At 50.4% G+C, this 26422-nt stretch overlaps 1 protein-coding gene across 2 annotated transcripts in view; it reads left to right on the forward strand.

Annotated features, from left to right (window-relative positions):
* PAX5 (paired box 5) overlaps window positions 1-26422 on the forward strand; it is a 189682-nt gene that overhangs the window by 38446 nt on the left and 124814 nt on the right. The gene's annotated exons all lie outside the window — the stretch shown is intronic.

The following is a 26422-nucleotide window of genomic DNA, read 5'->3' on the forward strand; positions in this document are numbered from 1 at the left end:
GGTGTGTGTGTGTGTGTGTGTGTGTGTGTGTGTGTGTGTGTGTGTGTGCAGTGCTTAGGACCGAGATTCTTGCTGGGAGGGGTATCACTTAGAACCCAGGTGGCAATTGCCAGTCTGGCCAGTCATGCTTTACTTGGCTTGCCTTGTGTTTAAAATATTTTCGAATTAGTTACTGACATTTAAAAATCAGGAGATTTCATATATGGATGTTTGGCTTTTCTTGGAAAAAAACCCCCAAAACCCCAATCTGGCAACACTGGGTGGACTTTCCCACATAGCAGCAATCATCTGTAGCTGTTGACGCTGCGGTCCTCAGATTGCTTCCTACTCAGCTTGCTGTCACTTATTCATGCTCCATTTGTCTCTACCTGGAGGCTTTTGAGTTTCTGGATTCCTAGTATGACCTCTGAAGAACAACTGTGAGTCTAGTCTGTGGCACCTGAAGCCTGTGGGACGTAGCACCCTGACCTGGCCCAAAGTTGCGCTGTGTGTATGTGTGTGTGTGGTCAGGGAAGTGGGCAGTCAGGTTTTTAGGCCAGTTGTGGGTGGGGTAGGGAAGGCAGTAGGGCAGGGTCATGGAGCCACACCCCTTGTAGCCCAGAACAGTGAAATTGAGGTCATTCAGTTCACACCCACCAGATGGGGTAGTCCAGGCTCAGAGGGCACAGGCTTGGCCTCAGGACATGCAGGGGGTGCTTAGTGGCAGTGATGATAAAGAACCAGGTTTCTACCGCCCAGCCTGGCCGGCCACTCTCCCCTGTTGCTCTGGCCTTGCTGTCATTGGCACTCTTACACGTGTCAGGCTTCCTCGGTAAAGCAGGGGGACTTGAAGCCAGGTGGCCAGTTGGAGGGGCTTCTTGGGCCTTTCCCTAGTGCCTGGGGCCTGTCCCTTGGGTGGGGGGGGATCAGGTTTCGGTTCCTCCTGGCCCCCAGGTCCCTGAGTTTCACTTTGATTCAGTGAGTGAGAGCCTGTGTGAGAGCCAACACCACCGAATACCCCCTCAGCCCCTCCCTACCCCTGTTTGCACACTTGGCTTTGCCCAGGCCCTCCCCTCCCCACCCCCAGCTCCTTTTCCCATGGGCTGTATGCTGGTGTTCCAGAACACCCTAGGAAATGTAAAGGGTAGGGTGGTAGAGTGTGAGGATCTCCATTCAGGGAGTCAGTTCTGAGATCAACCAGAACAATATAATAGTTGTGGGATCAGCTGTGGGGACAGCTTAAGGGGTATAGAGTCTCATCCACAGGGGGCAGGCTCCCTGCCTGGAACTCAAGGTGGAGTGCACTTGGCTTTCTTCCCCACTCTGTGTGTCTGTGGCACTGTGGGGCAGAGAATCCCATAGTCCTTTTCTCTCTGGCTTTGGAATATTGTTGAATCCTTGGCTGGAGTCTGTGGTTCAGGGGATTCAAGGGCTCCAAACTACTAGAGGCTTTTGAGACAGGGACAGGAGCCCAGAGGAAGGGGTTGGGACCTCTGGGCTCCTGTCCTGACTTTGTGGCCAACTTACTGTTGACTTTGGAACCCCTTCCTCTCTCTGCACCTCAGTTTCCTCATCTGTAATATGGGATTAAGGAATCCCTAAGGCTTTTTGTGGCACCAAGATTCCGTCCTTCTCCTAATCCCATTTCAAGTTCTGTTGGCGGTATTTTAGAACAGTGGTTCTCAAACTTTTGGTCTTGGGACCCCATTAGAGTCTTAAAAATTAGCAAGGACCCCAAAGAGCTTTTTAGTCTATGTGGGCTAATTAAAACATAAAAGTTGGGACGCCTTGGTGGCTCAGCAGTTGAGCGTCTGCCTTTGGCTCAGGGCATGATCGTGGGTCCAGAGATTGAGTCCTACATCGGGGTTCCTGTGGGGAGCCCGTTTCTCCCTCTGCCTGTGTCTCTGCCTCTCTCTCTCTCTCTCTCTCTCTCTCTCTCTCTGTCTCTCATGAATAAATAAATAAAATCTTAAAAAATAAAACATAAAAGTTTAAGTATTTACTTACTAATTTCTTAAAAATAAGAATAATAAACAAGTACTGTAAGTAATTTGTTTGAAATAAGAATCATATTTTCCAAACCAAAAAATTTAGTTGGAGTGGTGTTGCTTTACGATTTTGCAAATCTCTTTAGTATCTGTCTTAATAGAAGACAGCTGGAGTCTCATATCTGCTTGTGTATCCAGTCTGCTGTGATATCACACATCCTAGTGCCTTTGGAAGAGCCTACTGCATACTTGTAAGAGAGTGAGAGTGAGTAAGGCCAATAAAATCTTGGTTTGTTTTTTTTTTTAAAGATTTTATTTATTTATTCATGAGAGACACAGAGAGAGGGAGAGACATACGCAGAGGGAGAAGCAGGCTCTCTGCGGGGAACCCAGAGTGGGACTCGATCCTAGGACCCCAGGATCATGACCTGAGCCAAACGCAGATTCTCAACCATTGAGTCACCCAGGCATTCCTTGAATCTTGGTTTTGTTGTGAAAATAGCTTTGGGTTCACAGGACACCCTGGAAAGGTCTTAGGGAGCCCTCAAGGGTTTGAGACTTTGAGAATGTCTGCTTCAGGCTACTGTGAACGTTGAGCTTGCTTATGTATCACTCATAGAGAGAGGGAGAACAGCTAAATGGTTTCAGTTAAAAGGAAAGGTACCATCAGTTTCCCCCATATTTAGCTCCTGAAGGCAATGGGAGCCATGGCAGGTCTTTGAGCTAAGGAGGCAGTGACAAGACATGCTGGGCTTTGGAAATCCTCCCCTAGCACACTGGGGGTATACAGTGCTTGCTTCTCTCCCAAGTGTGAGCTCCCATAGAAGGTCGTACTACTGAGGTTTCCCTCATTTCCATCAGAATTTCTGTAGGATTGGAGGCTTCCTGCAGGGTAAAAAAGCAGCCACCTTGTGCTTCTTAAGACCCTGGGGAGTGGGCATTTTGAGACCCAGCCACATCTCCCCATTCTGGCTCAGCTCTGTACCAGCCAGCAGATCCCTGAGACCTCACCCTGGGCATAGTTTTGGTGGGGAGAAAACCCCAGAAACTATTATTGAATAGGAATGAAAACAAATAAAATGAAATAAAGTAGATGGTTTGGTATTTTTCTCGACTCCTGCTATTTGAGGAAAAGCAGGTCTGAAAGGCAACCAACAGGGGAGATTTCTGTTCTGATTCTATGGGGCTCCTGGGTGTCTCTGGAATGCCAGTAGTTGGTCACTGGCATGTGGGCATGTGTGCAATTTTACTTTGGAATGTCCAATTTTCGTGTTCATTGGTACAAGTTTATCACTTGTTCTAGTCTTTCCTTGGACTAACGGACTAACACAGAAGAGAGGGAAAAAAAGAGAATGTCCTAAGGTCATTTGAGAAGAATTGAGAGACGGAGGATTAAAGGTGTTAGGGAAGATGTGTATGAGAAGGAGGTTGCTGGCAGTGAAGTGAACTGCGCAGTGTGTGAGAGGAAACAACAGCTGGGGTTGGGGGGGCCCTGGAGAGACTAGAAGATGAAAAGCAACCAGGGGGTCAGACACTTCCCAGTATCAGCCACCAGGTGGCACCATTGACCCAAGACAGCTTAGTTGCTGTCCAGGGTTGGGGACCAGAGGGGTAAACAGGGCTGCGTGTACCCGCCTGCCCGGTGTGAGCTTGGTGTGCTTGTAACTGCATGGGGGGCGGGGAGGGGGTGGCCGTGGCCAGGGATCCTGACCATTTCCCTGAGTCTCCCTTCTTTCACAGCATTTAGTTAGGGTGGGAGGGGGCTGGACCATCTTTGTTGGGGATCAGTCTGGCCCTTCCTCACCACCATGGTGCACGTGTCTTGATATAAACCTTCCTGGGAATCAAGTCCTTGGTTCTCTTCTAAGCCTTTACCAGCTGTGTGACCTTGGGCAAGTCACTTCTTTCTGAGCCTTGTTTTTCGCACGTCAAAATGCAGAGATTTGAACAGGAGGTCTTAGGGGTCTTTGGGGCTCTGACCTTCTGTAATGTGCCTGAGGGAACAGGAGAGCTGGAGTTAGATTCAGGATCATTCTCTGTCAGCTGTGTGACCTTGGGCAGGTCACTTCCCATCTGTGGGGGTTTCAGTAACCTCTCCCTCAGACTTTTATATAAAATAGCAGGTTGAAGAGGCTTTGTGATCATTTTTGGTCCTGTAGGACAGGGAGAGGTTGCTGTGTATTATTTTCCCTGGAATTTAAGTTGGCTAGATGCAAACGCTCCACCATCCTCATAGCTTAGAAAGTTTGTGCCTCTGCCTCTGTGACCACAAGTAAAGGCCTTATGGCATCTCTTGAATCTGCTCATTTCTGTCTGTCCCCACTGCTACTGCCTTGGTCCAAGCACTCTCTCTTCTCTCTTGGACTGTTGCTGTGGCTTCCTGGTGCATAACTGCTTCCAGAGTCCTTGACTTCTCCAGAGTCCACTTTCCACAGAGTAGTATCCATGATACATGCTCAAAAAGGGTGCCTTGGGCAGCCCGGGTGGCTCAGTGGTTTGGCGCTACCTTCGGCCCAGGGCGTGATCCTAGATCCTAGAGATCCTGGATCGAGTCCCACGTCGGGCTCCCTGCATGGAGCCTGCTTCTCCCTCTGCCTGTGTCTCTGTCTCTCTCTCTCTCTGTCTCTCATGAATAAATAGATAAAAATCTTTAAAAAAAAAAACAAAACAACAAAGGGTCTTCTGTGTTACTAGGATGCTTTTCCCACTGCCTTGGAACCTGTCCTCTCTCACCCACCACTCACCCAGGTCCCATTGCAAATCTTCAGGATCCATTGTGAATAGCACTTCCTAAGGGACAGCACCCTTGTTGCTGACTCCTCTTCACTCCTCTGGTCCCACCTGTAGCACACAGAACCTGCCTGTTGATAAAAAGACCACAGTTGTCAGTTTACTTCCCTGTGAGAATGTATCTGCAGTGGTCACTGTTGTTGCCTTAGTACCCAGCACAGGGACTGGTTCATGGTAGCAAATATGTACTGAATGAGGACGCTGGAGGTCGTAGAAGCCTCTAGCCCATCTGGGCAGTGGGCGCAGGTAGCTGGTTAGAACCCAGACATCCACATCACCTTGCACATCAAACATCCACCCACTCCTTCCTGACCCTAAAGCCTCTGTCCTCAAGCCTCTGCAGTCTGGCCCCATAGGAAGGATCTCATGGCAACTATTCTGGAGGAGAAGGGAGCTCTCTCATGGTCTAAATACACACTTATGCATGGGTGCCGTGTACACACACACATAGATGTGCATGCTGGTGCCTTCAGCCTTTGTCCTGCTTGCTTTGCCTCAAGCATGTGTTCCAGTGGGTATAGATCATGGCCCCAAATGGCAACTGCAATATGCCACAACTATAATGCTAGGGCGTCCTGAGTGTTTACTATATATATTTGAAATCATTAATGCATTTAATACTCTCCACCATGGTACCGGGTAGGTACTCTTATCATCCTTGCCCTTTTTATTTTTTTTTTAAGATTTTTATTTATTCATGAGAGATACAGAGAGAGGCAGAGAGAGAGAGAGAGAGAGAAAGACAGAGACAGGAGAAGCAGGCTCCATGCAAAGAGCCTGATGTGGGACATGATCCTGGGACTTCAGGATCATGCCCTGAGCTGAAGGCAGACCCTCAACCACTGAGCCACCCAGGCGCCCCTATCATCCCTGTCTTATATTCAGAGAAATCCAGGAAATTGCCCAAGATTACACAGCTCCAACACTCAGGGGTGTGAGTGTTGGGCCAGGCTCCTGGGTGGCTGCCTCTGGAGTAGCCTTACCTGCCATTTCTGATCTGCTCCTCACATTGTGTCACAACAGGACAACATCAGTGGGGTTTCCCCCAGCTTTCAAGTCCACCTCTCCGCTGCCTTCCACCATCCCCATCATCCTGCCAGACAGAACTCAGAGGCCTTGGCTCAGAACCTGCCTCTTTACTCAGGTGTCCCATTTCTGAGTCTTCCTCCAACACTGCCGTGCACACTTTCTTGTCTCACCTTCATGTTGGTCGGTTTTAAGTGCAGTAATTGGCCGATCACATGTAGGCTGTAAACCACAGCAGGGCAGTGCAGGGGGTGGGCTAGAGTAAACCCTAAATGGCAGGTGGTAAACCCTGCCATTTACCAGCTGTGTGAGCTGTGACAAGGGCCTGCTTTGAGTTCAGTTTCCTCACCTGTCAAAAAGGGATAATAATTCTTGCTTTTCCTGCAAATTAAAAAATATAACTTGTGATATTTTCATAGGCACTGGCACATGGCAATTTTAAGAAATAGCTATTATTTCTGTCATCAAAGAGTTTTTACACTGAGTTCAGATTCCTTGGTGACTTTGAGAACTTTCTAGACTTCCAGTTCTTTTCTTTCTTTTTTTACTTTTGTTTTTAAGATTTTATTTATTTATTCATGGGAGACAGAGAGAGAGAGAGAGAGAGAGAGAGAGAGAGAGGCAGAGACACAGGCAGAGGGAGAAGCTGGCTCCACACAAGGAGCCTGATGTGGGACTCGATCTCAGGACTCCAGGATCACGCCCTGGGCCAAAGACAGGTGCTAAACCATTGAGCCACCCAAGGATCCCCTTACTATTAGTTTTTAAAATGATTTAATTAATTTATTTGAGGGGAGGAGGTGGAGGAGCAGAAAGAGGGATAAGCAGACTCTGTGCTGATCGTGGAGACCCATGTGGGGCTGATATCATGACCTGAGCCGAAACCAAGAGTTAGACACTTAACTGAGCCACCAGGTGCCCTTCTCCTTTTTTTTTTTTTTTTTAACAATTATATTTATATTGCTGCTACTGATGACAGGATTATTCAGGCAATGGGTCAGAAGAAAAAGAAAGACATACCCACCAGAACTTACGCTGCAGAACTTTAATTCTATATTTCAAGAAGCTAATAATTCAAATTGTGGATGAGGACAGCTTGCAGAGGCAGGATGAGCCTAACATGGGGTGGAGAGGCCTGGGTTCCTGACCTGGGTCCAGCCACTATCTTGCTGTTTGATCTCAGTCAGGTCCCTCCCCTCTGGGCCCTCCGTTTGGATGTGATGAGCCCGACAACCCTTCCAGCTCTGGATCCTTCCTTTCCCCTCTTCCCTCCTCCCTGCAGCCCCCTCCCTCCTCCTCCATCTCCTGTCTCTCCGTTTCCTTTCTGTCTGAGACACAAACGCCATCCAGCACTCTTGAATGGGACTTTTGTTCTGCTAACATCTCTTTTCTGAAAAGGACCATCGGTCAGGTTTGTATCTTTTAAATGCTGGCACATTTTATCAGTTAAGAACCTGCATACCTCTCTCCCAAGACATAGCCTTAAGGAGCCCACACGCTGCAAAGGGGAGGTTATGGGAGACAACAGGAGGAAAAATAAATAACCAAATCTCTTTGGGGGTGTAATGTATTGTACGGCCCCTACAGAAAATGCCTTCTCTCCCGAAGCCCCCTTTCCTGCTCTTGCCAAGACCCTAAGTATTTTGCAGCTCCACTTCAGTTACGATTCGATTGTGTCCCCCTCTTTTGGCTCCCCACAGACTGGGGAGAGGGGGCGAGAGTAGAGCTGTGCTTGTGTGATCCCCATCTCCAGGCCTCCTTGAGGTAGGCTTTGGAGCACTGGACTTGGAGTGACAGGGCTGTGGGTGTGAGTGCTGGTGATCTGGGACAAGCCACTCTGGGCCTCAGTCTTCTCCTGGGCGGAAGAGAACAGAATGCATTCCTCCGGGTCTTGTGCAGACTCGGTGAGAAGCAATGTGTGAGAGAGCGCTTCGTAAACTGCAGAGCTCTGTGGAGGCACGAGAGGGTTCCTTCTAGCTCACTCCGTGGGCCTGTTCTGTGACCTCGAACAATCCGTTAACTTCTCCAAAGGTCAGCTTTGCCATCTGTAAAATGGGAAATAGCTAGGTCGTGCAATTACTGGGAGAATCCCTTAATGGGTGCAAAGCACCTGGCCTGGTTCTTGGCCGTGGCAGGTGCCCATGTAGAGGCCAGTGTCCTGTCCCCTTCCCTTCCCTTCCCCATTTTTCCCCGCAGCCCTCCCCCTGAGAGCACAGGCCTGGATAATTAAGCTACAGGCTTCTGAAATTGGGCTGCCCGATGGCAACGCCAACTGGCCGCTCCTTGGCTGGGACGGCTCAGGCTCAGGCACCTCCCTAGCCCGCGCCGCCTCCCTTCCCTTGCCTGGAGGGAAGGGTAATGGTAGTATCTGCCGGAGAGGGTGTTGGGTTATTAGAGCCTGCTCAGACGCCCCTCGGCCCGGAGTGGGCGCCGGCTGGATCTTAGCAACTCACCCAGACCTTGTTCCCGCCAGACGGGAGGCCGGGCCCGGGGCTGCGGCTCCTTCTAGCCCCGGGCCGGTGGGAGGGAGCCGGCCAGGCCCGGCAGAGCGGGAGCGGATTCACCCGAGGGCGCACCAGGGCTCGGATGCCGGCATCTCTGAGCGATTTCCAGGGACCGCGCCGCCTGGCGAACGGGGGCCAGACCCCCCCTCACCCCTTCCTCGCCCGGTCCCCCTCGCCCCCCCCCCGCCCGGAACGGAGGGCAAACCCCTTCCAGGAGGAGGGCATCGGGATTTTTCCAACGCGATGTGGAAGGAGAAATAAATTCAGGCGGCGGCGCAAAGCGCAGGGAGCGCGGCGCCCTCGGGAAGGAGGCGGCCCGCCCGCTCCGCCGAGCATTTGCAATTTAATTGACATTTGGCGGCAGGAAGCCAATCAGTATAAGTCAATTGACGTTGGGCGATAAAACCAGCCCGGCCGGGCGCCCCCCCCGCCCCCCGCCGGCGGCCTCGGCCGGGCCGCGGGGCACAGCGTGGCGGCCCCGGCAGGTACCGGCGCTGGCGCGTGTCTCGGCCCGCGAGGGGGCGGCGGGCGGCCCGCTGATTGCCGCGCAGCCCCGGCGCCCGGGAGAGGCCCCTAATGAATGACTTTATTTGCCGGGGCCCTGCTGAGAACAATTGAGTTTGTTATGGTAACAACGATGCCAGCCTTCCGGCGGGGAGCGCGGGCGCCCGGCAGCCGGGAGCCGGGCAGCGGAGCCGAGGATGCGCGCGGCCGGGGCGCGGGGGCCGGGGGCCGGGGCGCGGGGGCCGGGGCGCTGGGACGCGGGGCCGGGGGCCGGGGCGCGGGGGCCGGGGCGCGGGGGCCGGGGGCGCGGGGGCCGGGGCGCGGGGGCGCGGGGGCCGGGGGCCGGGGCGCGGGGGCCGGGGCGCGGGGGCCGGGGGCCGGGGCGCGGGGGCCGGGGCGCGGGGGCCGGGGCGCGGGGGAGGCCGCGCTGCCCGCCGCCTGGGGCACGCCGCCTCGCCTCGGCCCGGGCACGCTCTTGGACTGGCCAGTCGTCCTGGGTGGCGCGGCCGCCTCTTGTCCCCGGGCCCCTGGGGCCTAGGCGGTTCTGGTGTAGGGACTTTTCGTCTCTTGCACGAGTGGAAAAGTAGAAAAAGGCATGAAAGGCATCCCCGCGTCGAGCGCCACGGCTGGACAGTTGAGGGCTGGGTTTCAGCCCACCACGTGTGCCGGCGTTGTCTCTGGCCCCTCCGCCCTGGGGAGGTGGCCTTCCCTCCATCTCAGAGTATCCCCACTCGGGGACCCCGTGCTTTGTGGCGCGGCACCTCCCACAGGAAGCCCTCCTTGCTCCCACAGAGAAGGCTGTCAGCCGCATGGCTGCCTCGGAGCCTCTGCAGCCTTCTACTGCCTCCCCCATCAGACCATGAATTCCAAGGACGGGGCCACCTTCCCTTCGTCCTCAGTGCCCAGCATGGAGCCTGGCGCACAGCACAGATGTGGAAGGAGTGGATAAGAGACGGGGCTCCTCTCTTCCTTGCGATCTCTTGCTTTCCCTCTGGTGAAAGTCACCAGAGTTCCTTCTCCTTTTTTTCTTTTCCAGTTCTCATTTCAGGTGTGCTGTCATTCATTCACTCAACAAATAGTTACTGAGAGCCAACTATGTGTTAGAGACTCTGGAACTAACAGGTCACTGCCCTTGGGCAGCTTACTGGTCAGCGACAGAGGATAATGCACTGCATATGATGAATATGTCAAGCACCTACCATGTGCTGCATAATGGCCCAAATTCCGAGTTGGCAAAAGCTTAATAAAGGCTTGCTGAGGGCTTCTCCCTCCGTCATTGCATTCGGTGATCCCTAGTGCCACCCTGTGACAATCACCCTAATTCACAGATGTACAAGCTGGTGCTTAGAGTGTTTAAGAAGCAGCTTGTGGCTGTGGAAGGGGTCTAGCTTGAGAATCTTTTTTTTTTTTTTAAGATTTTATTTATTTGTTCATGAGAGAAAGAGAGCAAGAGAGAGGCAGAGACACAGGCAGGGAGAGAAGCAGGCTCCATGCAGGGAGCCCGACGCAGGGCTCGATCCTGGGTCTCCAGGATCAGGCCCTGGACTGAAGGCCGCTGAGCCACCCGGGCTGCCCTAGCTTGGGAATCTAACACTGGTTTGCCATGTGAGCTCTGCCTTCTATCCCTCGGTATTACCATCTGTAAAATGGGGGAATTTCAATTGACTTCTGAGGGTCAGTTGAGGAGGAATGGGCCACAGGGGAGATGGAGCCAGGACACAGGTCTCTGTTCCCAGCCCATCGCCCCCTGGTCTTGCAGTGTGACCGGTGGAGGAGAGGATACTCTTTTTTTTTCAGCCTTATGAGGCTGGCAGTGAGACAGAAGCACTCACTATGTGGCAGGCACTGTGCTCACAGCAGCCTTAAGAAGTGCAGGTGCTGGGGCGCTTGCCTGGCTCAGTGGAGTGTGTGACTCTTGATCTTGGGGCTGTGAGTTCAAACCCCACATTGGCTGTAGAGATTACTTAAAAATAAAAAAAAATTTTTTTTTAAAAAGAAAGTGCAGGTGCTATTCTGTTTCCCTTTTGCAGATGGAAAAGATGAGAGATTAAATCACCAGTCCAGGGTTATACAGCTGGGAAGTACATTGCAGGGCTGGGATTCAGACCCAAGCAGTCTTGTTTCAGAGCCTGTGCACTTAACCTGCTCTACTCGTGGCAGAAATAGCACACGGACCTCCTCCCATCCCTCCCCTACTCTTACACCTCACCCCAGGCTTTGTCCCACCTCCCTGGCCCTCTGAACTCCAAGTCCATTCTGCATGTTTGCAGGATTGCAGGAGCACTGATTTCTCAAGGTGTCTTTCCTTCCCTTGGCCTTTTGCTCTTTCCTTTGTTATAGACCCTCACAGGAAGGAGAAGCTGCTGCAGAACCTGAGTCCCTTCTTGGCTCTGTCCTGGTTGGATTATTGTATTTGGGAAATGGGTTTCTGAAAAGGATAGGGGGAATCCAGATGTTGTCTTTTAGGAACAAGCTCTCACTGTTCATGTTGAGAAACTACATTTATGTTACTATTTTAAAGGTTTTTTTTTTTTTTTTTTTTTTTTAAGATTTTACTTATTCATGAGAGACACAAAGAAGCAGAGACATAGGCAGAGGGAGAAGCAGGTTCCCTGCAGGGAGCCCGATGCAGGACTCTATCCCAGGACCCTGGGATCACGACCTGAGCCAAAGGCAGACACTCAACCACACAGGTACCCAGATGCCCCATTTTTAAAGGTTTTATTTGAGAGAGAGAGAGAAAGAAAGCATGAGCAGAGGAGGGCAGTAATAAGCAGAGGGAGAAGCAGACTCCTTGCTGGGTAGAGACATATGCGGGGCTCAATCCCAGGACCCAGAAATCACAACCTGAGCCAAAGACAGACTCTTAACTGACTGAGGCACACAGGTGCCTTGGAAATACATTTATTTTAGAGTTAGTTTTGGCACCTGTCTCTCAAAAGGAGTCAGAGAACTCTTTCTCTCCCTGGATATATTCCTTTTTCAGGAAGACAGATTAAGGAAGAACAATCCCTACCATGGAATAGTCCTAACAGGCAGAACCAGAGGGGCCTCGGAAAGTATATATAATGATTACCTGTCAACTCAGTGTCCCCTTTTTAAAACAAATATTTTGTAGCGCTTCCTTTGCCATCCTAAAACGAAATTTAGAAACAATATAACCTATCTGCAAATATAATTTAAAAAACCAATGCCCCCAATGTGACAAAAGAGGGAAAGAAAAATAAAATCATAATAAAATGATGTATTTCATTATGTAAATGCTCAGGCATGACTACACCAGAAGACATAATAAAGTAGTCAGTTGCTTGCACTTATGCATAGAATCACCATGAATGCAGCAGCTACAAATGTGGACAGCTGTGTTTTTTGGCAATACCAATTCTTTCTGAAATTGTGAACATGTCTTGATAAAATTCCAACCAAAACAAAGCATAATCTTTCCTCAATTTATGTATGGTTGCATTCCTGGAAGTCAGTGTAAATTAAAACACTAAGTTTTTATCTGTAAGTAAAACAGTTAGGTTTTATGGCTCAGATATTTATAAAGAGAATTGTCACCAATCTGAATGTATGATGGGTCATTCCAAAGACATGTGGGCACACGGCAACTCTTCTCTGTGTTGGACTGGGCTGTGTGGTGCCCCCCCCGGCTTTGCCCCCCATAATTCCTCCCCAGTAACAAAGACTCACAGATTCCCCACGTTTCTTCTGATCTGATCATCTTTGTTGAGATCCACTGGAACAAATAGTTTCTCTCTGGGGTCCCTTCTTCTGGGGGGTTCTGTGATTCTGTTTAAAAGCAAAATCTGCATATGTTATGCACCTACTGTGTGCATGACCTGGCACTGGGGAGATAGAAATGTGACCTGATTTCTATCTGGGCTGTGAAAGAGAAGCCCTTGCTCTGTGGGTGCCAAGCTCCCAGGAGGCTTCCATCTGTGATGTGAGCACAGCCTGCCCTGCATCTTAGTTCTGTTCAGGATACCCTCTGTCTCCTTTTTCATATTCCCCAGCCCAAATCCTGGCTCACATGCCACCTCCTCCCTCCAGGAAGCCTTCCCTGACTATATCTGCCTCCTGCCCCCCGCCCCCCCCCCCACACCAGACAAGTTCTATCTCTGGGCCCCCACTGCCTGCTGTTCAGGATTCTCTTAGGGCACTTCCCTGTGCTTGAATCAGAGCTGCGTCTCCAGGCTTTGGCTCCCTGCCAGAGGATGGGTTCCCTTGAGGGCTGAGACTGTTCCCTTCTGGGGCTATGCTTGGGGTCACAGCATTGGCAAAAGATGGTCGAATGCTTGAACCAAGAGATGTGGCTTAGCCAGGTACCCCTCTCTGTATACATCTTGTTCTTTTAATTAAGCAAATGGCTTCTCTTCTCCTGCCCTCACTCCCGTCCTCATCAGCTGACATGAGATGCTTGCTGTGCAGACAGCGCTATCTCATTTGGGGTCTAACAGCCTGCTTGCTCTGACCCAGTACTTAGACTTGGCACAATTTATTTTTAAATATTTTATTTATTTATTTGAGAGCGAGCGAGAGAGTGAGTACAAGGAGGGGCAGAGGGACCAAGGGAGAGGGAGAAGCAGACTCCCCATTGAACATGGGGACACAGGGCTCAGTCCCAAGACCCTGAGATCATGATGTGAACCGATGAGCCACCCAGGCTCCCCAACTAGGCACAATTTATTGAGCCCATTGCACAGATGAGATGAGCTCTGTAAGGTCACACAGCTGGCAAGCAGCAGAGCCCTAGCTGGTGCCGAAGGCACTGCTATCTGTGTTATCTAAACACTTGCAAGGCTGGACCTTCCTTCCATTTTTTGGGGGCGGAGGGAGCTCCCTTCCAGGAAGTCATCATTCATCCATTTAGTGGCTTCTGACTCAGTGTTGGGCACTGTGACCTCCATGGTGGACAAGGCCCTGTGGCCACCTTTGAATTCCCTCAGGGGGCTCTGTCTTCCAAGCCCCAGGCCAGGCATGGAAGGGAGCGTTGGATGCCCCCAGGGAGAGAGTGGACAGGCTTTACCAGCAGGTCATCAAGGAGTGGCGGTCTCCTTTCAATGTGTTTAGTTTTTCACTTTCAGTGAAACGTCCACTTTTATTCATTCATTCCACAAGTATTTATTTTGTGCCTGCTATGCGCTCTGGGTCCTGGAGACGCAGCAATGAACAAGATAGACAAAACCCTCTGCCCTCATGAGCGACATTCTAATAAGGGAAAAGAGAATAAGTAAATAAGGAAAATAAACAGCATGTTGCTAAGTGCTCTAGAGAATAGCAAAGCTGGGTAAGGGGACAGAGCGTGGAGCTGGGGGTGGAGGGCATATGCTGGTGTATGGAAGGTAGTCACAATCATGAGAGGACATTTGAGGAGAGACTCTAAGGGAGGGAGGAGTGAACCAAACAGCTATCTAGGGAAGAACAGTCCAGAGAGAGGGAACAGCATATGCAGAGGTCTGAGGCAAGGGTGTGCTTGGCATAATTGAGGGACAGCGAGGAAGCCAGTGTGGCTAGAGCAGAATAAGTGGGGGAGAGTGGGAGGAAGGGAGGTCAGGAAAGCCCAGTTGCAGGGCAGGGTACCCAGTGCTGTAGGGCCTCCTAAGCCATGATCCACTGTGGATCTCACACAGTGAGATGGGGCATCGGGGAGTGGCAGCCTAGAATATCTAACAGGGAACTTCAGAGGCCTGTTTTGCCGCCTGCCACTGGCGACTCACTAGCTCCAGCTGATTTTCCCTTCTGATTATCTCCTGAACCTGGCTCTGAACCTGGGTAGTCATTCCCATCATCAGCTCTCCCCTGGGCAGGAATCTTCATCTGGCCCCCCAGGCCTCTGTCACCTCTCCCTCTGATGGGGTCTCTACTCTGTGGCCAGCTGAGACGACACGAACCCCTCCACTCCGCAACCCTTCTGCGTCTGGCATGAATTCTAAGTGTATTAATCTGATCAGACAAGGGCCCGACTATTTGGAAAACACACAAGGGGATCTGGGAGGTGGGGATTGGGGTTACTGGAAGGTGGACTGTCGTTTTGTGGGTAAGGAAGGCAGCGTGCTGCAGGGGGAGGCCCAGGAGCCCCTTCCCACCCCAGCAAGCCCCCATCGCAGCCCTCTCTCCGGCCTCAGCAATGGCTCCCCCCAGAGGCGCCTACTTTATTTATTGCTTCTCCCCAGCTCCCTGTGGGCAGAGGAGAGGTACATTAGTGTGTTTGCAGACCCTGCCAGCTTGGAGCAGATGCAGGGCTGATTTGCAAACTGTCATTGCCCTGGCTTCCTCCAGAGACCCGCATGCTGGGCTCAGCCTCGTGGCTCCAAGAACCACCTCCCCCAGGCAGACAGCCGGACAGAGCCCCTGTCCCCTGATTTCCGAAAGTGCAGCCACTTGGCTTGCCGTTGAGAAATTTAAATTAAATGCCATGGAGGAACCATCACAACGCATTGGGCCATGTTGACAGTGGAGAATGAAGTTCTTGCTGTTGATAGGAGCTCATTGGCCTGGCACAAATTAGACAGGTGTCGGACTCTAAAGTGCAAAGAGTCCTGAGCTGAGCACCTGGGATCCAGATTTGAGTTCTGGTTGGGCCGCTGAGTGTCTTTAGACAACTGTTTACTGCCCTCTGGGCCTCAGTTTCTAAGCTGTACATGAAGCCACAGGCAGTCTTAGAATCCACCCCAAGCTCTAAAATTCTCTGAACCAAAATTTGAGGATGTTTCCTTCATCCAAGTAGTCGAGGATAGTGGTGTGTCCAGCACGGCTTGGCAATTCTGGAATTGCCTGGAGGTTGGCAGAGGCATCCAGGAGCTGAGACACTAGGGCCTCTTAATCTCACCTGCCCTGGTAACTCTGCTGTGTGACTTGGGCAAACCACCTCCCCCTCTCTGAGCCCATTTCCTCACCCATAAAATGGGAATGATAATCTCTTGCCCTTAGGTCATTGTAAGAATCAGACAAACTGATGAATGTGGAAGGCGAGTGTGAGTAGACACTTGAGTGGCAGTTGTCGTTACCATTTTTGGCTATGCCTTACCCTGTATGGGCACACGCATTTGCCAGTCTAATACAAGAAGATGCCCCTACTGAGTACAGAGTCCAACCAAGTTGACTTAGCTACGTAAAAGAGAATGATGGTGCCTCTGTGCAGAGTGCAGAGCTCTCTTAGGGGTTGTGCTTGCTCGGTTCCGTGCCATCTTAAGTCCACCGTTGATGGAAAAACACACCACAGATAGACACAAAAGCCTCTCAAGTTCTTTTCAGCTGAGACAGGAGATGACACACATTGGCGGACAGAGGCCGATCTCTGTGTATCCAAGAGGAGTCGAGCCAGTCCGAGTATATCTAACAGGTCAAGCTCTGAAATGAAGAAGCAATAAGCCAGTGAAATGGTACTATCACCGAAACATGATTGATCAATTGAATTCTATCAGAGACAGTGGACAGTGAGATTAACTCAGGCCTGATAGGTTCAATGAGTTAAAGCATGATGTTCATTTCAGCTTCATTTCACCAGTCTTTGCTTGTGAAATTGGTCAATCAATAGAGGTTGAAGATCATATATATATATATATATCGGGGACCATCTTATGGGGAATATAATCTCAGTAGTTGGCTCCTGGCTGGGGCTGCCTGCCTCGGGTAATGGAGACAGAACAGGGACTCCATCAGCCCCATCGAAATGGCCTGATATCTCCTCCAAATGAAAAGTATTTTTGGATCTCTGATGATTTATCTTTTTTTCCTCCCTCTCACTTTGATCTATGACAAAACCCATACCCGTCTTGGAGAAATATAGTGATTTCTCCTGAAAACATTTGTGCAATGATCAGAATGATACACTTCAAAATATGAACCTTCTTTTTAGTTATATTGTCCTTGGGAAAAAATAAAGACAGTAATTTAAAAACCCAAATGGGGGTAATGCAAAGATATCAGTGTAAATATGATTTTTAAACTCTCTTATTTATTTATTTCTGTGCCATGGAGGATGGGGGACAGACTGCTGTGTGTGTGTGAAAGCCAAAAAAGGGGGTGCACGCACAAGGAGTCCTTCTAGGTATAATTAAAATGATGCCTTCAGCATTCTTTGATCTCATTTAAAAGCACAACTCATAGAAACAAATCACCCTTTTGCTCCCAGTAATATTTCATTTGCTCCGGAATATTTTCACTATGGTGGTTGATTTAACATCCCTCCTAATTAGCGTGCATATCTCTCTGTAAGGTGGAGTAATTAGGTAGTACTGTACAAGGTAATGGACTTGGACAGTATGGATTAGAGAGAACAGATTTGTGCCGAGGCAATGCCCAAGGTATTGCCTATTCTTGGAGGTCATCGTGATTCAGTTCAGCACAAAGAAATCCCATTTCTTCATACCAATGCCATGAGAGCTTCCGTTATGTATTGACCCTATGTGTACGTCAGAGTATGTATTAGGCTCTGGATATGGATAGAAATGCTGAGAACCTAGACAGATGGGAAAGAGCCTTGCTACTCTGCTCTCTCCCCCTTCCCCCAGTTCCTGCATTCCAGCCCTCCTGAATTACAGCCATTCTCCAAGCAACGCATTTTCCTGTGCCTCTGGGCCTTTGCAGGTGCTGTTCCCTGTAGTTGGAATGCACTTACATCCTCTCCCTGCCCTTTTCTTTGGCTAACTCCTTCCTACTCATTCTTAAGTCTTGGGCTTCATTTCTTCCAGGCGGCCTTTTTGGATCACCCCCGCCCCCAGCCTGGATGAAATGGGGTGATTTAGTATAAGGTTAGGAACAGACTCCAGTCAGACTGCTGGGGTTTGGGTTCTAGCTCTTCAGTCTCTTAGCTGTGTGACCATGGGCAAGTTACTTTAGCTCCCTGTGCCTCAGTTCCTCATCTGTAAAATAGGAGGGGCAGTAACAGATCTGACATTATTGGACTGTTACGAGCATCAAGTGGATAAGGTGCTTGGAATAGTGTCTGGCACAGACTAAGCTCTGTATAAGAGCTGGCCACCACCGTCCAGCTCCTGGGGCTGCCTCCACTTCTTAGGCTCCCAGCACTTACCTTACTTACCACATTGGAATGATTCACTTCTCTACGTCCTCCACTCAGGGCAGGTTCAGGTGACCCTCACAGGGCCGGATAGCCAGCAGGGGTTTGGTGCCTGTTGCTCAGGAATGCATGGATCCATGAGGCTTGGAGTGGGCCTCGGGGGCCTCGTGCGTTTCCAGGCTCAGCTTGCTTTGGCCCTGCCTTGTGGCCCGGGACAAATCCCTTTGCCATCCTGGAGCATGGAATCTTCGGTCCTTTGGGGCCTCTCCCTCACTGACAGCCTGTGACTCATCGGGTAACACACGGCACAATCAGATTCACTCTGGTCGAACCTGAACGTATTTGGCAATTTTACAATTTTGCGTGTTCCTTCTCCGAGAAGAAAGAGTGAGTGAGACTAATGGGTGAATAATGGTAGTTCCTGTGGCGTTTCCTCCACGCTACTTTGATTTTTCGCAGCCCGTGGTCCCAGTTTAAGATGGGATTTATACAGTCACCCAGAACATTGATTTTGGTTCTGGGCTGCCACAGGATGTTTCTGGCCCTGCCACCCTGTTGCCTGGCACAGGGCCTGGCTCATGGTAGATGCTCGTAGTAGATGGCTCAGAGTAGAAATGTTGCCGGCTGAATCTTTTCTTTGCCGAGTCCTCTCCTCTTTATCGCCATGCCTTGTCTCTGTCTCTGGGGTCTGGCTTGGATGGCTCCTCCTGCAGGGCCCCTTCCCTGGTGTTAGTCATCTCTGGGTCACTCTGAGCATCCAGACATCCCCATGCAGAGTAGAAGAATGAATGGCATTTTGTCACTGTTGTTGGACTCTGTGCAGTTGACAATGTACTGCATTCTCCTTTCGGTGTGTGTCACTGGGAAGCTTAGAGCTCAAGTGAATTTTGGCAGTTGATTATGCTCTCTTTTAAACTTTTATGGACTGCCTCCAGTCTTTCTTAGAAGTAGGTAGAAAAGAAGGCCTTGGTCGTTTCACTCTTTCCTCCTCCAGGATCACTGATGTCATGGAGGTCACCCCGAAGGTTTTCTCCTGAGTTCTCTGCTGATGCCAGAGACCCATCCTGCTGCCAAGTTCCCCCAAACCATTTGGGCCTGCACCCCTCAAGTCTATCTAGGTTACATATTCAGTCAACAAACCTTGATTAGCATCTCCTTTGCTTGAGGTGAGTCTGACGTGGGCTCTGCCCTCAGAGGGCTCATACTGTTCACAGGGAAGGAAGGAAAGAACAATTCTAGAAACGGCTAATGTTTTTCAAGCACTTGCTATGTGCCAGGTGCTATGCCAAATATTTTACCTGTATTCCCCTTCTGTTCTTTTGTCAAGCCCGGGTCTCCTGATTGTCCTATTTTACAGATGACAAAATCAAGGATTAAAGAGGTTAGGGCAGCCCTGGTGGCTCAGCGGTTTAGTGCCACCGTCAGCCCAGGGCCTGATCCTGGAGACCCAGGATCGAGTCCTACGTCGGGCTCCCTGCATGGAGTCTGCTTCTCCCTCTGCCTGTGTCTCTGCCCCCACCCTCTCTCTCTGTGCGTCTCTCATGAATAAATAAATAAAATATTAAAAAAAAATAAAGAGGTTAAAGAAGTTTCTCAAATATCATGGCTTGTAAGAGACAGAGTGAGGATTTGACCCTGGACCTGCCCACATTTAGGGTGCCCAGGCTTCCCTGGTGGCTGTGCCACATCCACCACAGGGCCTAGCTTTGCTCTAAGACATGTTAGGAGGTGTGCAGGTGTTTGCTGTGGCCTTGAACAAGTTACTTCTTATCTTTGCCAGGTTCCTCAGCTGTAAAATGGGGGGGCTGACCTCACAGGATGAGTTGTGAGGAGTAAAATCCAGCCCATTGTGGTGGCCCATGGAGCTTGCTGAAGAGACCCAGAAGAAAGGGCAGTTCTTTTTAGCCTTTGGACTTAGAGGCTGCTTCAGAGAGGAGGTGGTTTTTAGGTTGAGTCTTGATGGGCAGGGGTGAAGGTGAGCTAGCAGAGGGATGAGGAAGGAGGAGTAAGTAGGCCGCTGGGATGGTGTCATGGGGTGACTGGGGGGTGAGTCTGACTGCAGGGACATATCATGGAGGCCGGGAAGGCTTGGGCTTTGTCTTGAGGAAGCTTTGGAAGGGTTTTCTTTTTTTTCTTTTTAATTTTTTTTTAAAGATTTTATTTATTTATTCATGAGAGACACACACAGAGAGAGAGGCAGAGACAACAGGCAGAGAGAGAAGCAGGCTCCATGCAGGGAGCCCGACCTGGGACTCAATCCCGGGACTCCAGGATCACGCCCTGACTGAAGGTGGCGCTAAACCGCTGAGCCACCCAGGCTGCCCATTTGAAAGGGTTTTCAGGGTGAAAGTGATGGTGAGAGCAATTCACATGGTTTGGGCACTAACTTTGTGCCAGGCACTGTGCTAAGCATGTTATGGGGAGTATCTCATTAATCCTAACAAGAGCCCCAAAGACCGTCCTGCAGACCACTATCCTAGTTTACAGATGAGGAAACGGGAGCATGTTAGTTTTAGTGGCTGACTTGAAAGATAAAGGGGAGTGGAAAGAACACTGCAGGTATGAGGCCTAGGCATAAATCTCAGCTGAGTGACCTCAGTTACTCAACCTCCCTGAGCCTGACCTACCAAGACCTGGCTCTGCTCCGTCTGCACTGAGGGAGGCAGGCCTGGGAGCATGGATGGCTGCCAGAGTGCTGGGGTAAGAGGTGGCAAACTGGCTGGGTGTCACGACCATGGAACCCTGCAGGCCAGATCAGGAGAAGACCTCAGACCCTGGGGAAAGGGTGGGGGGCACTGTAGTGCACAAAGCAGGAATGGAATCTGGGACTTATTCTCACAAAGTCAAAAAGATTAAAGGTAAATGTATCCTAGTGAAGAAGAAAGATTTCTTCCTCTCTGACTTCCTCCCAGAAGCCCTTAACAGCCTGCGGCTACCCACATGTCTGTTCCTAAACCAAGTATTGGCAAAGAGAATGGGATCCCCTATGTAGGCTCAGGCAATTGTTTAGGGGTGGAATGGATATCACAGTGTGTTTGGGGGGTGCCCTACAAAGACTGTACAAAACAACTGAAATGGGAAAATAAGTTAACATTCATGTAATACTATTTCATAGACAAAATCTAGGTGGATTTTGGAGGAGAAAATGATTATAAATGAAGGACTCAGCCTCCTTAGTTGGTTGATAGGGCCTCTGACGCCCAGAGAGGGCTCACACAGCAAGTAAGGGCAGAACTGGGGCTAGAACCCAGGTCTTCTGGCTCTCAACCCTTTTCCCACTGGGTCCTGCCGCTGCCCTGCCATGTGGAGGAGCACCTGGGAGGATGGAAAGTTCCATAAGGGATCTAGCATTGGCTGGGTTCTGTAGAGAAATGGGACCTGGAAAAAGCTGAAGACAGACCCAGGGGCTCCAGCCTCCTTTCCTGGGACTCCCAGGCCTTTGGCTAGGGTTGCAGGGTTACATCCCAAAGGCCATCATAACAGAAGGGATTATGGAGATTCCTGTTTGTTTTTATTTTTTTTCCTTCCAGTGAGCATCTGCAGACATAAAGTACATGATGATTTTTAAAGAAACAAACCAGAACCCTTCAAGAAAAATGCAAACCCCCTGAATCTGCTGTGCTCTGAAGAAAATGCAATGGGTTTATGATCTTTTAAGACACACAAGAGACAGCTTTCTCTTGACAGATGGGAATCTGAGGCTATTTTGCTTCCTCCCCCTTTGCGTGACCAGACCCGATTGTGTAAAGCTTTTAGCTTCAAAGCCGGGTTGTGAATAACATTGGTTTAACCTGAAATTTAAAGCCAGCATTTCTTTGCTCCCCGAGACGGGGCTTCCTGCCCCTTGCTCCCCTGAAGCTAGCTTCCAGAATGTTAATTCTACGAGCCATGGTTGACTAAGCCCAGCACTGGGTCTATTACATATTATTTGATTTGGAGTAGAAAAAAAGATTTAAAGATACCATGCCCCTTGTATACCTTTGTACTTTTGCCCATGTCTGTCCATATATTTAAGCATACTATTCACATTGTGAGTCCAGATTTTTCTCCCTGGAATAAAATGGATCCGAGTGTTTCTGTAGCTTGTCTCCAAAGACCACATTCCCCAGTGAAGTCAGACAGCATCTTTGCAGCACAGATGAGAAAGGCTATGACTTCCACTGGAGACTTGGAGGTTCAGACCTGCCCTTGTGCCAGGGATGGTTTTTGGGGATTCATTTTTGTAGCAGTCTCTGAGCATATACTTGGTTGGTTTGGCTCATACTCGCTATATACCCACTAGGTGTGGCACCCAGAGGTAGGTAATCTGTGTCCCTGGCCTAAGAATTATGCATCTTTTTGTCAGAGTATTTATCTTGGTTGGCATGTGTACCTTTTCTGGTCTGATTATTTTTCAATTAACAGTTGCCTCCTCCACTGAACAGAAGTGCATGAGGGCAGGGCCAGGCCAGCTCTTGCCCATCGCCATAGGCCAGCATTAGCATGTGCTCACTGAGGTTGGTTAAGAGAAGAATGAATGATTGAATGAATGAGGTCAGATGGAGGGATGCTCCATCTTTGCATACCAGACCTGCGGAATGAAGGTGGCTGTCACAGGTATTACTGACTTGTTCATTTATTCCACAAATACTCCCCGTGGAGGAGACCGAGATGAATTAATGGTGGCTTCCTCCTGAGGTAGCTAATAGTGCAGTGTCAGAGTGAAGGGCCCAGTGGGTTTGACTCTAAGAAAAAGGAGAAAGCAGTCAGAGCCCGGGGAGTAGGAGATGAAGCAGCCAGAGCAGAAAGGAAGGCATCCTGGAGGAGGAGGCCTGCATGTTCACAGGCTGTCTGTCCCGGCAGCACTGCACACGGCAATGGGGAATGATTCACCTTCCCTAGCAGCACGGCGGCTGGCCTGTGGGTGACAGCCTGACCCCATGCATTGCATTCAGATGCCCACAGTGTGGATTTCATGTTGCTGGCCCTTAGTCTTTCCAAAGGATGAGGCTTGGGCGCAGGGCTTCAAAAACACAGCCTGATGTAAAGGAACTAGCAGTTCAGGTGGAGAGTGACCGTTCCCCAGCCTCTCCTGGGGCCCCCGCACCGCTACCCTAGCGGGACTCAGATCCTCCCCATGGCTTTCCATGGGTTCTGGGGCTGCCTGGCCATCTCCCCACAGCCTCTCCACAGCCCCCCAGGGTCTCTTGCCCTCACCATGTCTTTCGTCACCTTCTCATGTCTAAGCCTTTGTGGGCGGCCTCCTCTGCCTGGCATGCCCTCTCCACCCCCATCCTCTATGCCCTCCTGACCCCTTGTCTCTACTTTTCAAGCATGACTTCCCCTTGGAAGACTTCCTTGACTCCTCCCCGTTTGGTCACACCCCTTCTCCATCATCCAGAGTCCTTTGCATATGTTTCTGGACACTTTTTCTACTTGGCCGCAATCACAGTTTGTAGCCATATGTCTGTGTGAGTATTGCCCTTTCTAGTTTGGAGAGAGGGGCCTGTCGTAGTCATCGCTGTATCCTTTCTTGTTTTTTTTTTTTCTAAACATCCCCTGGTACAAAGTAAACACTTCATCAATATTTGTTAAATGGGTGATTATATGTGTAGAAGTGTCCCAGCCTCCTAAGGAAATGAGCAATGTCAGGCATCTGCGCAAAGTGACGAGGTAGGCTTACCTCACCTCCCACCCTGGTAGAGAAAGCAAGTGGGGGTGCTGGAGGGGCAAGGAGGAGTAGGAGGGATCATCATAGGTCAGGGCACACGCCTGGAGAGGTGGTTCTTCCCAGCTCGCTGTCCTCCACTACGAGTGTCCAGGTCACCAAGACAGCCTGGACCCTCTCACAGACTTGGCCCGTGGGTGCTGTGGTTGACTTTCAGAAAACCAGAGCAGGATGCAGCAAGTTTTCTTCCTAGAACATGGCTCGGGTCCCTGCAGGGCTGTCTGTGTCTGGTAGGGAGCTAGGCTTCCAGGGACCCCCAGTGCATACACATGAGTTGGCCACGTACCCTGGGTCTTTACTCTGTGCTGGGCCATACTCAGTGACTAGGGTGACTTTGCCCTCAGGAGAACCCTTAGTGGAGCCACCCTTTGCTTCCTTAGTAGAGGTGGAGCTCTGCCCTTCTAGAATTCTGAGCTGTCAAAGAGCCCAGCCTGTGAAACCCATGGGAGAGGGAGTGAGCCTGAGGACATCTGTGGGAGGACCAGCCCGAGTGGGAGGGAAGGGGTGGCCATTACCCAACTGAGGGCAGAGTGAGGCCTTGGTGGTCCCTTTGTCATCAGGGACCAGGTGATAGGATCCTTCCTTAGGAGTTTGGGGCCTGGCTGGCAGGATGTGGCTGGGAAGTATAAGTGAGGTGTGGTAGAGAAACTTGATGGGAACACTGGGGACCCAGGGCAAGGTCATACTTCAGCAAGAGGGACTGGAGCTAAGGTGACAGGCCAGAGCAATAGCTGAGGAGGAGCAAGATGAGCATCCTCCCGTGTGTGTGTGTGTGTGTGTGTGTGTGTGTGTGTGTGTGTGTGTGTACCTTTGATAATAGGGCCATTTGGCAGATGCCAACTAATGAGGGGGGCACAGACAGGGCTGTGAGCTCCCACATTCTGCTGCTCTCAATGTCCTTGTAAGAATGGTCTTCATGGGGATAGACCATGATGGAAAAGGGGACTCTGAGGATGATGTCTTCTTGTGGAAGACTTGTGTCACAGGTGGCCAGAAGAGGGGCCCAAATTCTAGCCTGGGAGACATTGGCCAGAGAGACCAGCTTCCATCATGGCCCACATGTTGGGTTATCTGGTCATTCAGGCTGTAGCCTAGCCTGTGGTGTCCTCTTGGGTCAAAAGGGAGGTGGGATCTGTTTGCTCAAGTTGCTTTATGAGCTGCCTATGAAGGCCCTTCCCATAGAGATACTGGGGTGCTCTGAGCTGTCAGCCTCCATGTTGGGCTCTGGAAGGCCATTATGCATGTGAACACCCACAGCTGGTGTCTTCGCTGAAATGTTAGACCCTGCATTGCACTTTCCCCCCAAATAGGACAGTTGGGGAAACACCCGCTTTTGGCAGCATCTCTGGCACAGCATCTCACTGCTTCGGGCTCTTGGTGTGGTCTCCTTCCTCACGTGACATGATGGATGAGGTGTAGGGCAGCATGTGCTGGCAGGTGGGATGTAGCAGAGAATCGGGCAAGGCCTGTGTGAAGGCACCTGCCATCAAGAGATTTGATGCATGCTGGTCTCCCCTGGGGCTTCCCCATGCAAAGGCAGAGGCCTTGCCTCTGGGCCTGGGTTCCAGCAGTGTCTGTGGTCAGACCTGCATGAGCAGCTGGGTCCTAGGGGGCCCTGGGGGATGAGGGCCTTTCAGGCCATTTCCTTGCTGGAAACTTTTTACCCTCCTTGCTGTCTTTCATTTTGAATGGTTCAAGCTCACAGCTCACAAAAAGATATTTCATCCCATTTTCTTTTTTTTGGGTAACTCATAATATTTTCTTTAAGATGTAAGCATCATCACCAGAGCCTGTTACAGTGTGAAGAGCTAGCAATATAGAACACATAGAAAATTTAATCCTGTACTTTCTTGGTAATGCATGTTTTTGAGTAGATAGTACATTTAAAATTCTGCAGTAAAACCAAAGCAAACAAAAAGCACGTGATGAGGAGTGTCCCTCCCTTCACCTCTCCCCCCTCAGTTCCTGCCTCTGGGAAAGGAGGGATAAGTGCTCTCGATGTTTCTCATGGTGCCTTCCAGAGTTCCTTTGGAGAGATATATATACAAAATGCACATAAAGTCTTATTTTCTTCCTTTTTTTTTTTACACAGTTATATGTTATACATGCTGTGCTGTACCTGGTTTATTTTTCACATGACAGTGTATCCCGAAGATCTTTCCACCTCGGTTCACAGTGGGAGTCCTCATTCCTTTATGCAGCCGCCCGGTAGTCCACCATGCGAGCACACCATAACTTATGGAGCCAGCCCCTACAAATAAATTCTGGCGTTGTTTCCAGTCTTTTGCTACTAGAACCTTGTACATACATCACTTCCCATATGTGTGAGTGTAGTAGTAAAATACATTTCTAGAAGTGCAACTGCTTTATCAAAGGAAATATGCATTTGTGATTTTGATGGATTGTGTCAAATTGTCTATCACGGGTGTGTGACCAGTGGGCTTCCACCAGAATTGTATGAAGGCTGTTTCTCGACAGCCGTCCTGTCACGGCGCTTTACTGACTGGTCACGTGATGTGGTGGCAAATGTCCTGGGTGAGGCCATCAGCTCTGTACCTTCAAAGGGGTGGGGGAGCTTCAATGCAGAAGAGGCAGTGGCACCTGGTCATTGAGGCTGCCACTCCAGGGGCACCTGGGTGGCTCCATCGGTTGAACATCCAACTCTTGATGTCAGCCCGGGTCATGATCTCGGGGTCCTGGGATTCAGCCCTGCATCAGGCCCTGCGCTGAGCAGGGAGTCTACTTCTCCCTTTCCTTTTGCCTCCCCTTACTCTCTCTCTCAAATAAATAAATCTTTAGAAGTGAGTCGCAGTCAACCTGAGCTCCAATCCTCAGGCAAATTACTTGATCTCTCAGGCCTCAATGTTCTCATCAGCAAAATGGGGAAATGTTTTCTACC

Source organism: Vulpes lagopus, chromosome 7 (assembly GCF_018345385.1).
Source record: "Vulpes lagopus strain Blue_001 chromosome 7, ASM1834538v1, whole genome shotgun sequence".
Lineage (NCBI taxonomy): Eukaryota > Metazoa > Chordata > Mammalia > Carnivora > Canidae > Vulpes > Vulpes lagopus.